This window comes from Rhinoderma darwinii, chromosome 4 (genome assembly GCF_050947455.1).
Source record: "Rhinoderma darwinii isolate aRhiDar2 chromosome 4, aRhiDar2.hap1, whole genome shotgun sequence".
NCBI lineage: Eukaryota > Metazoa > Chordata > Amphibia > Anura > Rhinodermatidae > Rhinoderma > Rhinoderma darwinii.
Window position 1 is genome coordinate 9,923,044 of NC_134690.1, and position 14,789 is coordinate 9,937,832.

Genomic DNA, 14,789 nt, shown 5'->3' on the forward strand with positions numbered 1-14,789 from the left:
TTACCAAGAAGGGTGTGAACGCCAAGGTGTGGACCCCAGTGGCAGATTCCGCATTTATTAGTCTAACAAAAGCCTTCACTTCAGCCTCGATCCTCCATCATCCTGACATATCTTGGCAGTTTTCTTTGGAGGTGGACGCCTCTTCTGTTGGTGCAGGTGCACTTCTTTTCCAGAGGAGCTCCAAAGGAAAGGCAGGAGTATGTGACTACTACTTGAGCCTTTTTTCTTCTGCAGAGCGCAATTACTCTATTGGGTATCGGGAGCTACTGGCCATCAAATTGGCTCTGGAGGAGTGGAGACATCTGCTGGAGGGTGCAGCTCACCACATCCTGATCTACACCAACCACAAGAACCTCCCCTACCTTCAGTCCGCTCAACGACTAAATCCCCGTCAAGCCAGGTGGTCGCTGTTCTTCACCCGTTTCCAATTTGTGCTCCACTACCGTCCCACTGACAAGAATGTGAGGGCTGATGCCCTGTCTAGGTCATTTGAGACAGATGACACGGTGGAGTCCCTTCAAAGTATCATAGACCCAGTCCTGCATTGTCACTGCCAATCCTTTGCAGGTTAGAGACATCCCTCCGAGGAGGACTTTTGTTCTGTTGGCATACAGGAAAATAATTATCCGATTTAGACACAGTTCTAAACTGGCTGGGCACACTGGTGTTCGTAAAACCCAAGACCTGATTACTCGTCACTTCTGGTGGCCCACGCTGCCCAAGGATGTTGTGGACTTTGTCTCTATTTGCACGGTGTGTCCTCCTAACAAGGATACTCCCTCCAAGCCTGCCGGCCTGCTTCAACCTCTGCCTGTACCCAATGCCCCCTGGCAGCACATTGCGATGGATTTTGTCACTGATCTTCCTCCTTCAGCAGGATGCAACACTGTCTGGATGGTGGTGGACTGGATCTCGAAGATGGCACATTTTATCCCGCTGACCGGCCTACCTTCTGCTCCCCGACTGGGGAGTCTCTTCATTCAGCGCATCTTCCACTTGCATGGCTTGCCCCTTCACATTGTGTCCGATCGGGGGTTCAGTTTACCTCAAAATTTTGGAGGGCTGTCTGTAAACTCCTGGATGTGAGATTGGAATTTTCCTCAGCCCATCACCCCCAGTCCAATGGGCAAGTCGAGAGGATCAACCAGATCTTGGAGAATTATCTCCGTCACTTCATTTCCTTACAGCATGATAACTGGGTACAGCTTCTTCCATGGGCCGAGATCACGTACAACAATCACACAAGCGAGTTCACCACTTCCACTCCGTTTTACATTGTATACAGTCAACATCGCAGAGTCCTTCTTCCAGTGTCTACTACTTTTTAGGTACCCGCTGCTTACTCTGCTTTTGGGGACATTCTGCAAATCTGGCAACAGACACGGTCCTCTATTTGTCTGGCAGTTGATCGCATGAAGTGAAAGGCGGATACTAAGAGAAGAGAGCCGCCTCAGTATCTTCCTGGTACCAAAGTCTGGCTGTCCTCACAGAACATTAGTTTGAAGGTGCCTTTATACAAATTTGCTCCCAGGTTCCTCTGTCCTTTTGAGATTTTGCAACAGATTAACCCTGTCTCCTATAAACTGCGGCTGCCTCCTACCCAGAATCCCCGACTCCTTTCATGTGTCCCTCCTGAAACCAGTGGTCCTGAACCGCTACAGCAAGACTTCCTGTTCCACAATTGCTCCCAGCGGTTCTTCTGATGTGTTCGAGGTGAGGGAGATCCTGGACTGCAAAAGGGTCGGAGGAAGGACTTTCTATTTGGTGGACTGGAAAGGGTTTGGTCCTGAGGAGAGGTCCTGGGAGCCGATGTCCCTGCTCTCGTTAAGAAGTTCCACTCTCGCACTGGTCCCAGGAAGAAGGGGCGTAAGAGGGGGGATACTGTAGTGTCCATGGCCGCGGGCTATCGGGTCTACTCACCTCCTGACGCCCGCAGCCATGGATATGTGAGCGCCGGTCCCCATCTCCTTCCCAGGAGATGCCAGCGCTCACTTCCGCTCCTGTCCGCTGAGTCCCGTAGGGTGCGCGCGCATGCTCATGCCCACTCTTAAAGGGCCAGCGCATGCACATGAAGGAAATCCTCATCATAAACACACATCATTTCCTGGAATATAAGAAGGCCCCAGCCCTTCTGATCTTTGCCTGAGCATTAGTGATTCCCAAGTCTGTCTTGCAAATGGTCCCTTAGTGTTTCCCGTTCCAGTTGTTACCCGTGCCCTGTTACTTGTTCCTGTATCCTGTGCTGTGTTCTTGTTCCTGTGCCTACTAGTTGGAGTCGTGTCTACTGCACCTGTGTCATCCGCCACGTCCAGAGGGATTTGCCACGTCTGGCGCAACCTGCGGCACCTAATGTTATCCGCCACGTATGGCGTTGCCTGCTGCACCCATCTCCATCCATGCCAGAGCTGCGGCCACTGTCTGGACTGTCCACGTACCCTTGTGCGGGACTTTGTATTGCTGGGGTTCCCTGTTGTTTGGCCAGCTGCTTCCCTGCTACGGCCAGCGGCCTAGTCGGTCCACATACCCACACACGTGACATGAAGGAAGACCGAAATGTATCCCACTGTATAGGTATACAGTGGGATACGTCACTCAAACTACCCGGGTAAAGCGCTATCTGAAGCTTGGTGCCTTGGGAAGATCCTGATGTCACTGCCCGTATATATGAACAGTGATGTTAGGATCTATAATGCCGGAGTCCCTGGTTAGAGCATCGCAAGCTCTTGGGCCGTGGACTCCGGTTCTGGAAGAACCCTTGACGTCACTGTCAATATATAGTCCCCAACCAGAGCGATGGTAGCATTCTGGCTGGGGACACCAGCCCTTGGGAAGCGTTTGATATCACTGCTTATATATATATATATAGAAAGGGACGTCAGAAGCTTTGCAGGCCCAGGCCAGAGCGTCGTCAATGCTCTGGCCGGTGATTCCACCCCTGGAGAAGACCCTGACGTCACTGCCCATTTAGGAACAGTAACGGAAGGGAGTTTACAATGCTGAAGTCCCCGGACAGAGTATCGGAAATGCTCTGTTCACGAATACTGGCCCTGTAGAAGCCACTGATATCACTGTCCATATTTCCCCAGAAATTCCCCAGAGAAGTTTCCCCAGGACCATATCTGCATGGCACAGTGCTTCAAATACTCTGCACGGGAAATCTGGCATTGGAAAGCTCCTGACATCACTGTCCATCCGTCTCCTATATGCTTCCAAGTTAAAAAAATATATATACTGTATTTTTCAGACATTAAGACAAAGTTTTTAGCAAGAATAAATCTTGCTAAAAAGTCCCTGCGTCTTATAGTCGGCAGTCAGGGGACCCGACAGTGTCGGGCCCCCTGACAGTTCCTTACTTAACTCCTTCCCGACCCGTGATGTGCCAGCACATAATGGAGTGGGGAGGGGATGATGTATGGAGCGAGCTCACTCGCTAAGCCCGCTCCATACACTGGAGGTGTCAGCTTCTGACACGCTGCACTAACGGCTAGGAACAGTGATGGCGCTGTTCCTGGCCGTTTAACTAGTTAAATGCTGCGGTCGATAGCAACCGCGGCATTTATATTGGTTTTCCTATGAAGGACATTTATGACATATCCACAGGATATGTCATAAATGCCAGATAGATGTGGGTCCCACTTCTCGGACCCGCATCAATCTCTAGAACGGGGCCCCCTAAGCCTCGTTCTATCTTACCCGGCTCCACGGTCTTCCGGCCACTTCCCTTCCTGGTTACATGATCGAGTTACGGAAGCAGCGTAACTCTCTGGCTACGCAGTTTCCGTAACTCCCATGGAACTGAATAGTAGTTATGGAAACAGCGTAGCATGCTACGCTGCTTCTGTAACTGCCATTCACTACTATGGGAGTTACGGAAATAGCGTAGCTCAGTAGGTTACGCTGTTTTCGTAACGCATCCATCTATTGTAGTGTATTGTACCAGCGATCTAATGATCGTTGGTTCAAGTCCCCCAGGGGAAAAAAAATTAAAAGTAAAAGAAAAAACATTTCCCATTTTTACCCAAGCACAATGTAAAAATAAAAAAAATAACCGCTGCAGTGAACGTAAAAAATAATAATTTAAAACCCCAGAATCGTTGTCTTTTTGTTAGCATAGCTGTAATGACGGGGTAAGGAAACAGACAAGTGAGCCCTAATCTACCCGCCACTCAGTCCCTGCCTACTTGCAACGACTCGCCCTAGGCGACGGGGTACAACTGGGCGACGGTCCCTACGCTCAATAAGTGCCCGACAGACAAACAGACAAGGGTACACAGAAGCGAGGGAAAAGTGCAGTTGCCCACGAACGAGCCGAGTCAAACCAGGAGTGTACAAGGTACCAAACGCAGAGCAGGAGAGTAGTGAACAAGCCAGGGTCGATATGAAGCAGGGTCAAATGGTTAAAGAAGCTGCAGCAGGGCCAGGAAACAAAACAAGAATCACAAGCAAGGAGGAACAGGAAAGGCAGGTATAAGAAGACAGAGGGCGGGAGCTAGCTCCGTCCGGCCAGGCTGCGATAGGCTCTCCCACTCCTAAGCCGGCCATCCCGAGTGGTGGAAGATGGAGTCAGTCTCACAGACATAGAAGAAGGTGCAGGCTGATTACCTATGGGCGTGGACAAAGACGCTGTGCCTGGCAGATGCTTTACAGTACCCCCCTTTTATGAGGGGCCACCGGACCCTTTCTAGATGGACCTGGTTTATTGGGGAAACAAAGGTGGAACCTCCTGACCAATACCCCAGCGTGAACATCCCGGGCGGGTACCCAAGTCCTCTCCTCAGGCCCGTATCCTCTCAAATGGACCAGATACTGGAGGGAGCCTTGGACCATCTTGCTGTCCACAATCTTGGCCACCTCGAATTCTACCCCCTCAGGGGTGAGAACGGGGACAGGAGGTTTCCTCGAGGGAGCCAAGGATGGGGAGCAGCGTTTAAGGAGGGAGGCATGAAACACGTCGTGTATTCGAAAAGATGGGGGCAACTCCAGTCTGAAGAAGACAGGATTGAGGACTTCAATGACCTTGTACGGCCCTATAAACCGGGGAGCAAACTTCTTGGACGGGACTTTAAGGCGCAAGTTCTTAGACGATAGCCACACCAGATCCCCGACCACAAACAAGGGGTTAGCAGAACGTCTTCTATCTGCCTGAGTTTTTTGTATGCTCTGGGACGCCTCTAGGTTCTTCTGAACCTGGGCCCAGACTGTGCACAGTTCCCAATGAACGACCTCTACCTCGGGATTGTTGGAACTACCAGGTGAAATGGAGGAGAACCGTGGATTAAACCCAAAATTACAGAAAAAGGGGGAGACCCCTGACGAGTTACTGACTCGGTTATTAAGGGAAAATTTGGCGAGGGGAATGAATGAGACCCAATCATATTGACAGTCAGAGATAAAACACCTTAAATATTGTTCTAGAGACTGATTAGTCCTCTCGGTTTGGCCATTAGTTTCAGGATGGAAGGCAGAGGAGAAGGACAGATCAATCTCCAACTTTTTACAGAAGGCTCTCCAAAACAAAGAAACAAATTGTACCCCTCTGTCAGAAACAATATTGACAGGGACCCCATGGAGACGCAGGATGTGTTTGACAAACAAGGTAGCTAACTTCTTAGCATTGGGTAGTTTTTTGAGGGGCACAAAGTGGCACATCTGACTGAAGCGGTCTACTACAACCCACACCACCGACTTGCCTTGAGATGGAGGCAAATCGGAGATAAAATCCATGGAGATATGGGTCCAAGGTCTCTGGGGAATGGGCAAAGAACGTAGTAAGCCCGCTGGTCGGGACCTGGGAGTCTTGGACCTAGCACAAACCTCACAAGCGGCGACGTAGGCCTTAACGTCTTTAGGCAACCCAGGCCACCAATAGTTTCTGGCAATGAGGTGCTTGGTACCCAGGATTCATGGATGAACAGATAGTGCGGAGTCATGATTATCCCTAAGTACCCTTAGCCGGAATTGCAGGGGAACAAACAGCTTGTTCTCAGGAAGGTTCCTGGGAGCTGAACCTTGATCAGCAGCAATTACAGAGACTAAATCAGAATCAATAGAGGAAATGATTATACCTGGAGGCAAAATACATACAGGATCTTCCTCCGAAGGAGGACTGGCCTTGAAGCTACGCGACAGTGCATCAGCTTTAATATTTTTAGACCCAGCCCTATAGGTAACCAAAAAAATTGAATCTGGTAAAAAATAACGCCCATCGAGCTTGTCTGGGGTTTAGCCTCCGGGCAGATTCTAGGAAAATCAGATACTTGTGGTCGGTAAGGACCGTTACCTGGTGCCTAGCCCCCTCCAGGAAGTGGCACCACTCTTCAAATTCCCATTTAATGGCTAAGAGTTCGCAGTTGCCAATATCATAGTTACTCTCAGTGGGCGAAAACTTCCTGGAGAAGTAGGCACAGGGACGGAGATGGGTGAGGGACCTGGAACCCTGGGACAAGACAGCCCCCACTCCCACCTCTGACGCGTCAACCTCCATGATAAATGGCTCCATTTGGTTATGCTGAACCAACACCGGGGCCGAGATAAAGCACTTCTTAAGGACCTCAAAAGACTGGACAGCCTCAGGAGGCCAGCGGAGGAGATCAGCACCCTTGCGAGTGAGGTCCGTAAAAGGCTTAGCGATGACCGAGAAGTTAGCAATAAATCTACTGTAATAATTAGCGAACCCCAAGAAGCACTGTAACGCCTTCAGGGAGGCAGGTTGGACCCATTCCGCCATCATGGTACACTACAAGAAATACCCCCAGGTAGTCTCTTAAAATCTCATTTATGAAATTCTGGAAGACCGCGGGAGCATTACACAACCCAAAGGGCATGACGAGGTATTCGAAATGACCTTCGGGCGTGTTAAACGCAGTCTTCCACTCATCCCCCTCTTTGATGCGGATAAGGTTATAAGACCCCCATAGATCAAACTTAGAGAACCATTGGGCCCCCTGAACCTGATTAAAGAGATCAGGAATCAAAGGAAGGGGATACTGGTTCCTTACAGTGACCTTATTCAAGTTACGGTAGTCAATGCATGGCCTAAGACCACCATCCTTCTTCCCTACGAAGAAGAAGCCAGCACCTACCGGAGATGTAGAGGGGCGAATGTAACCCTTGGCCAGGCATTCCTGGATATACTCTCTCATGGCTTCACGTTCGGGACAAGAGAGATTAAATATCCTACCCTTAGGGAGCTCAGCTCCTGGTACCAAATCGATAGCGCAATCGTATTCTCTATGAGGAGGTAACACTTCGGAGGCCTCCTTAGAGAAAACATCAGCGAAGTCCTGAACAAACTCAGGTAGCGTGTTCATCTCCTCAGGGGGAGAAATAGAATTAACAGAAAAACATGATGTCAAGCATTCATTACCCCATTTGGTAAGATCCCCAGTATTCCAATCAAACGTGGGATTATGCAACTGCGACCAGGGAAGGCCTAAAACCAAATCGGACGATAATCCCTGCATCAACAGTACAGAGCACTGCTCCAAATGCATGGAGCCAACAAGGAGTTCAAAAACAGGGGTATGCTGTGTAAAATAACCATTAGCAAGAGGAGTGGAGTCGATACCCACTACCGGGACAGGTTTAGGCAAATCAATCAAAGGCATAGCTAGAGACATAGCAAATTCCACAGACATGATATTAGCAGAAGAGCCTGAATCCACGAAGGCACTGCCGGTAGCAGACCTACCACCAAAAGAGACCTGAAAGTGAAGCAAGATTTTATTACGTTTCATATTTACGGGAAATACCTGTGCGCCCAAGTGACCTCCCCGATGATCACTTAGGCGCGGAAGTTTTCCGGCTGCTTATTCTTACGCCTAGGACAGGTGTTCACTTGATGCTTGTCATCCCCACAATAGAAGCAGAGACCAATCTTCCTGCGGAACTCTCTACGTGATTGGGGGGACACGGAGGCCCCGAGTTGCATAGGTACCTCCGAGTCTTCCATGGAAGAACGAAGCAACAGAACCTCGGGAGGCATCATGGGGGAGTCAGAGGAGAAAACACAAAACCGTTTACGTTGTCGTTCCCTGAGACGTCGGTCAAGTCGTACCGCTAAAGCCATAACCTGGTCTCAGAAGAGGGATAGCTAACTAGCAGGTCCTTCAGGGCGTTCGACAGACCCAACCTAAACTGGCACCTTAAGGCAGGGTCATTCCACCGAGACGCTACGCACCACTTCCTAAAGTCAGAGCAATACTCCTCAACAGGTCTCTTACCCTGACGTAAGGTCACCAGCTGACTCTCGGTAACGGCAGTCCCGTCAGTCTCGTCATAAATGAGTCCGAGAGCAGAAAAGAAAAGATCAACGGGGGAAAGTTCAGGGGCGTCAGGAGCCAAGGAGAAGGCCCATTCTTGGGGCCCTTCCTGGAGCCGGGATATAACTATACCCACCCGCTGGCTCTCAGAACCTGAGGAGTGGGGCTTTAAACGAAAATAGAGCCTACAACTCTCCCGAAAGGAGAGAAAAGTCTTCCGGTCCCCTGAGAACCGGTCAGGCAACTTGAGGTGGGGTTCAAGAGGTGAGGTGAGGGGCACTACCATGGTAGCATCAGGATGGTTGACCCTCTGAGCCAGGGCCTGGACCTGTAGGGAGAGACCCTGCATTTGCTGAACCAGGGTCTCAAGGGGGTCCATAGTAGTGTGAGGGACCCGGGTAGAGTAGGTATATGGCCTTGTGATTATGTAATGATGGGGTAAGGAAGCATACAAGTGAGCCCTAATCTACCCGCCACTCAGTCCCTGCCTACTTGCAATGACCCGCCCTAGGCGACGGGGTACAACTGGGCGACTGTCCCTACGCTCAATAAGTGCCCGACAGACAAACAGACAAGGGTACACAGAAGCAAGGGAAAAGGGCAGTTGCCCACGGCAACACCACGAGCAACAAGAGTGGTGAACGAGCCGAGTCAAACCAGGAGTGTACGAGGTACCAAACGCAGAGCAGGAGAGTAGTGAACAAGCCGAGTCAAACCAGGAGTGTACGAGGTACCAAACGCAGAGCAGGAGAGTAGTCAGTAAGCCAGGGTCGATATGAAGCCGGGTCAAATGGTTAAAGAAGCTGCTGCAGGGCCAGGAAACAAAACAGGAATCACAAGCAAGGAGGAACAGGAAAGGCAGGTATAAATAGACAGAGGGCGGGAGCTAGCTCCGTCCGGCCAGGCTGCGATAGGCTCTCCCACTCCTAAGCCCGCCATCCCGAGTAGTGGATGATGGAGTCAGTCTCACAGACATAGAAGCAGGTGCAGGCTGATTACCTATGGGCGTGGACACAGACGCTGTGCCTGGCAGATCCTTAACAATAGCACTAAAAAGAATTAAATAAAAAGTTATAAAAAAATTGTATGTACCAAAAAATGGTACTAATAAAAACTACAGCTCGCCGCGCAAAAAAATAAGCCCTCACACCGCTGAAACGATGGAAAGATATTTTTTATGGCTTTCAGAATGCGGCTAAAGTGAACAAATTATTTTTTTTAACCAATAGTTTTTTCTTTGTAAAAGAAGTAAAATATGATTTTTTTTCCCTATTTTCTGTTGTCTAAAACCTGGGTCCGTCTTGTAGTCCGAAAAATACGGTAATGTGCGGTAAATGTTTTTATTGCCGGATCTCTCAGAATAGAATAATGTAGTCTACTACGCTATTCAATCCTTTTAAAAAAAAAGTTATACTGACATATATCAGCCTGACGGAAATCAAAAGGATATTTGGACTAATGGAGCCCTATGGACATGTTGAGCACGCACGTCAGTAGCTTATCGATGAACACAATAAATGTAGGGAAAATCATTACATGAACTACATCTAAGTGCCATTATTGTGAATTTGAAAAATACGCGACAGCTCATCCATGAAGCGGTATACCACGCAAACTCACAAAGAGTGGCAACCAAGAAGTGAAACGCGTGGCTCATAAAATCACCGATCCTCTATGTTTTTTATATGGTGGAAATTGTTGGTGATGGGAAAAAGTTATTAATCTGAAAAAGTTATTAATCTGAAAAATAATTGTTGCTTGACCTGCCTAAGTATAGTTGTGTGCTGTCGAACACTCTTATCCTTCTTTTTTCTCACCCCCCCAACCCAAAAAAGACACGTGACAACCGAGGTTGGATGTGAAATGGCCACAGCAGCCGTTTATTAATTTACATAATTTAGATTTTTTTTTTATTTAATCCGAAACATTCGGATAAGTACGAGGAATTCAACCAAAGAATTCCTCCCATAATTCACATGACCCAACATGGGTCAGTATCAATAATAACAACAACATTAACACCAATTAAAGCAGGGAAAAGTCCTTGAAGCCATTTTTCCATCTTTTTTACCTTGAGTTAGCCATCTGCAAACCACCACCAACTATTTCCCTCCAGCCGTAAACCAGCTCGGAGGCACTGCTCACCTCTGCAGATGGCTCCAACCACCAGAAGACCACTTCAAAGGGATAACACCCTATGAAGTCTTCCAAATAATATACCTTTCTGGGGGACGCATACCCCCGATGCGACCCCCCCACCAGTTCGTACTGACCAACCTCAAGGACTCCCCCCGCCACAGCGAAACAGGCCTTGACCACCTTAAGCCTGTGAGTCCCTCCAAACCACCACTGCCCTTTCAATCCCATCTGCTAGGGCCAGGCTCCACAAATCCATCCCAACCTCGGTCAGATACGCTCCATCACTCCTCCAATAATTACCTTCCCTCGACTCCAATTCCCTGTGACACACACAAATGCCATTCCTGGCCACAAAACGTGACTCTGCCCTGTTCACTTTAATGTGGGCTTTGTTAACCCTCTCCACAGACCTTGCCAACCGCCAATGCCTCCTAGGGACTATATCAGACCAGACTATAACTAGGCATCTATAAAATGCCCATAAACTCAACATATCTTGCTTTATATCCCGCACCAACTCCAGAAAGGGGTGCACCCCCAAATCATTCCCGCCCACGTGTAACACCAGGACCACCGGAACCCTATCTAACTGAGAGTATGTCTGAAACTCGGTCAATACCTGGCTCCATAACATACCTCTGAATTCCAGCCAATGTAAGACCACGTCATTACGCGGAATGCGTAGCTGACGGCCATCAGGACGGACATCCGCACTCAGGGCCCCCAATGCACATAAGAGTGTCCTAACAGCCATACCAGGCACGGGCGCTGATCTGAAATTAAAAGAGGACAAACACGCACACACGTAAGACGATCCACCACAACCACAACAGCACAACCCACCTCCAAACAAACAATTAACAGTACAACCTTATAACAAATGGGGGCGAACATAAGTGTGAAACCTGTTGGACTACAAACGCCCAATGTGACGCACACCCTCATCATCAAGCCCCCAACGCCCAGCCTCAGTCGCCGTGACGATCCGAAATTAGTGAGAAGAGTAAGAAACGGAACTGACTCCGACCTCAGCTAAGCATTTTTTAAATACCGCACAAAATTGATACCTAGAAAAGAACGATCCATTTTCATGACGGAGCAATGGCAACTCAGGTCCCCCTACCCGTGGCTTAAAAGCAATCATGCAATCAACCAGACACATCGCCGACCCCGGGAGGGCAAACAACACTATGCGCTTCCCCCGCCCCAATTGATCCGTCTTGGACCGCCGCAGAAACAATTCGAGTCTCTCCCCATACAGACCCACATCCTCCTGTTTCAATCCCCCTGCCCGCGCTGTACTAGGAGAAACCAACTCACCAATTCAAAGTGCTCCAAAGAACGCGAGAGAAAAAGCTAAACGAAACAGCTGAACTTCAAAAGGCAAATTACTTTCCGACACCACAGATGTGCCTAAGGAATAAATGAGAGTAAAAGACACGGGTCACCTCTGATCTGCTTCAGCCGATATTCCACCCCTATCCTTACAAAATGATGTGGTGCACGTACACCCGCTGTCGCTGCTGCCAAACTTCTACAAAAAACTCTACCCATGGGCATAATATGACATGCGATGTTCAGCTTCCCAAGCAGAGACTTACGATCGCGCAATGTAACTTTCTTTAAATGACAGGCCCGCCGCACCTCCTGACGCAATGACGTTAACTTATCCTTGGGAAGTCTACACTCCAAAGCGACCGAATCAATCTCGATTCCTAAAAAACAGATATTGGTGACAGGGACCTGAGTTTTTTCAGGCGCTAGTGGTATACCAAATTCCCTCACAACTTTTTGCAATGAGTACAACAAATTACCACAAATAGGCGAACCACTGGAACTGACACACAAAAAAATCGTTGAGGTAATGTATCAAAGAATCAACCGCGGCTACGCCCTTCGTTACCCATTCCACAAAGCAACTAAGCGCCTCGAAGTATGCGCAAGAAAGGGAGCACCCCATAGGAAGGCACCGATCAACGTAAAACCCCCCATTCCAGAAACATCCCAACAACCGTTGACTCTCGGGATGAACTGGCAACAATCGGAAAGCCGCCTCAATATCAGTTTTAGCCAACAACATGCCAGCCCCCGCCCTCCAAACTAACACCACTGCTTTGTCAAAGGACGTGTAGACTACCGAGCATAAATCATAATCAATCCAGTCATTCACAGACGACCCCCTGGGAAAAGACAAATGTTGAATCAAACGAAATTTATGGGGCTCGCGCTCTGGCTCTATTCCTAAGGGGGAGACAATTACATTCTCTATAGGCGGATCAACAAATGGTCCCGCGATGCGACCTAATGAAACCTCCTTAAGAAGTTTCGCCGGAACGACCTCGGAGTGCTGATAAGCCGATTTAAGATTGTGCCGTGTCACCAGAACCTCATGAGGGGGAGGGGGAATAACAAAACCAAAAGAAAACCCATCATAAAGTAACTTGGCCGCAATCCTATCTGGGTATTCATTTAAAGACGGGATGTCACGGGCACAGGGTATGTGGACCCACTAGGCCGCTCCGCCGTAGAGGGGAGGCAGCTGACCAGGTCACAGTCTATGCGAAAGTCAATGGCAGACAGTAATGCTTGTGTACCTGAAATAGTACAGACGGTGGCTGTGGCCTCAGCACAGATGGAGGCTGGTGCGGCAGGAGGCGCCAGACGTGGCAGGCAGTATCCCATGTAGCAGAAGACACTGGACGTGGCAGAAGACACTGGACGTGGCAGAAGACACTGGCCGTGGCAGAGGACACTGGACGTGGCAGAAGATACTGGACGTGGCAGAAGACACTGGCCGTGACAGAGGACACTGGACGTGGCAGAGGACACTGGACGTGGCAGAAGACACTGGAAGTGGCAGAAGACACTGGACGTGGCAAACGACAGCAGGTGCAGTAGACACGGCTCCAATGCTGGTAGGCACAGGAACTAGAACAATGCAGAATACAGGAACGGGTAACAGGGCACGGGTAACAACTGGAATGGGCAAACACCAAGGGACCATTTGCGAGACAGACTGGGATAGACTAACAACTCTCAGGCAAGGATCAGAAGGCGTGGGGCCTTCTAATAGACCAGGAAATCATGGCAGTTGATGATGATGACGATCCTTTTGTGCGCGCTGGCCCTTTAAGGCCGTGCGCAAACGAGCGCACGCACCCTACGGGACACAGAAGGACGGAGCGGAAGTGAGCGCTGGCATCTCCTAGGAAGGAGACAGGGGCCAGCGCTCACGGATCCATGGCTGCGGGCGTCGGGAGGTGAGTGAACCCGACGGCCCGCGGCCATGGACGCTACAGTATCCCCCCTCTTACGCCCCCTCTTCTTGGGACCAGAGCGAGAGAGGAACTTTTTAATGAGAGCAGGAGCACCGAGGTTCTCTTCTGGCTCCTAGGACCTCTCCTCAGGACCAAATCCTCTCCAGTCCACCAAATAGAAAGTCCTTCCTCCTACCATTTTGCAGTCCAGGATCTCCTTTACCTCGAATACATCAGAAGGACCGCTGGGAGCAACTGTGGAACTAGAAGTCTTGCTGTAGCGGTTCAGGACTACTGGTTTCAGGAGGAACACATGGAAGGAGTTAGGGATTCTGAGGGTAGGAGGCAGCCGCAGTTTATAGGAGACAGGGTTGATCAGTTGCAGAATCTCGAAAGGACCAAGGAACCTGGGAGCAAACTTGTATGAGGGTTCCATCAAGTGAATGTTCCGAGAGGACAGCCAGACTTTAGTCCCCGGAAGATACTGAGGTGGCTCTCTTCTCTTAGTATCTGCCTTTCGCTTCATGCGATCTACTGCCAACAAAATAGAGGACCGGGTCTGTTGCCAGATTTGCAGGAAGTCCCCATATGCAGAGTCAGCAGCGGGTACCTGAGATGAAGTCGACACTGGAAGAGGGACTCTAGGATGTTGACTGTACACAATGTGGAACGGAGTGGAAGTGGTGGACTCACTTGTTGGGTTGTTCTGAAGAGATGAAGTGGCGGAGATAATTTTCCATGATCTGGTTGATCCTCTCAACTTGCCCATTAGATTGGGGCTAATAGGCAGAGTAAAAGTCCAAACTCACATCCAGGAGTTTACAGAGGGCTCTGCAGGTAAACTGAACCCCCCGGTCGGACACAATGTGAAGAGGCAAGCCATGCAAGCGAAAGATGTGCTGAATGAAGAGACTCGCCAGTCAGGGAGCAGAGGGTAGGCCGGTCAGCGGGATAAAATGTGCCATCTTAGAGAACCGGTCCACCACCACCCAGATGGTGTTGCATCCTGCTGAGGGAAGAAGGTCTGTGACGAAGTCCATCGCAATGTGCTGCCAAGGGGCACTGAGTACAGGCAGAGGTTGAAGCAGGCCGGCAGGCTTGGAGTGAGTCACTTTGTTAGAGGCACACACCG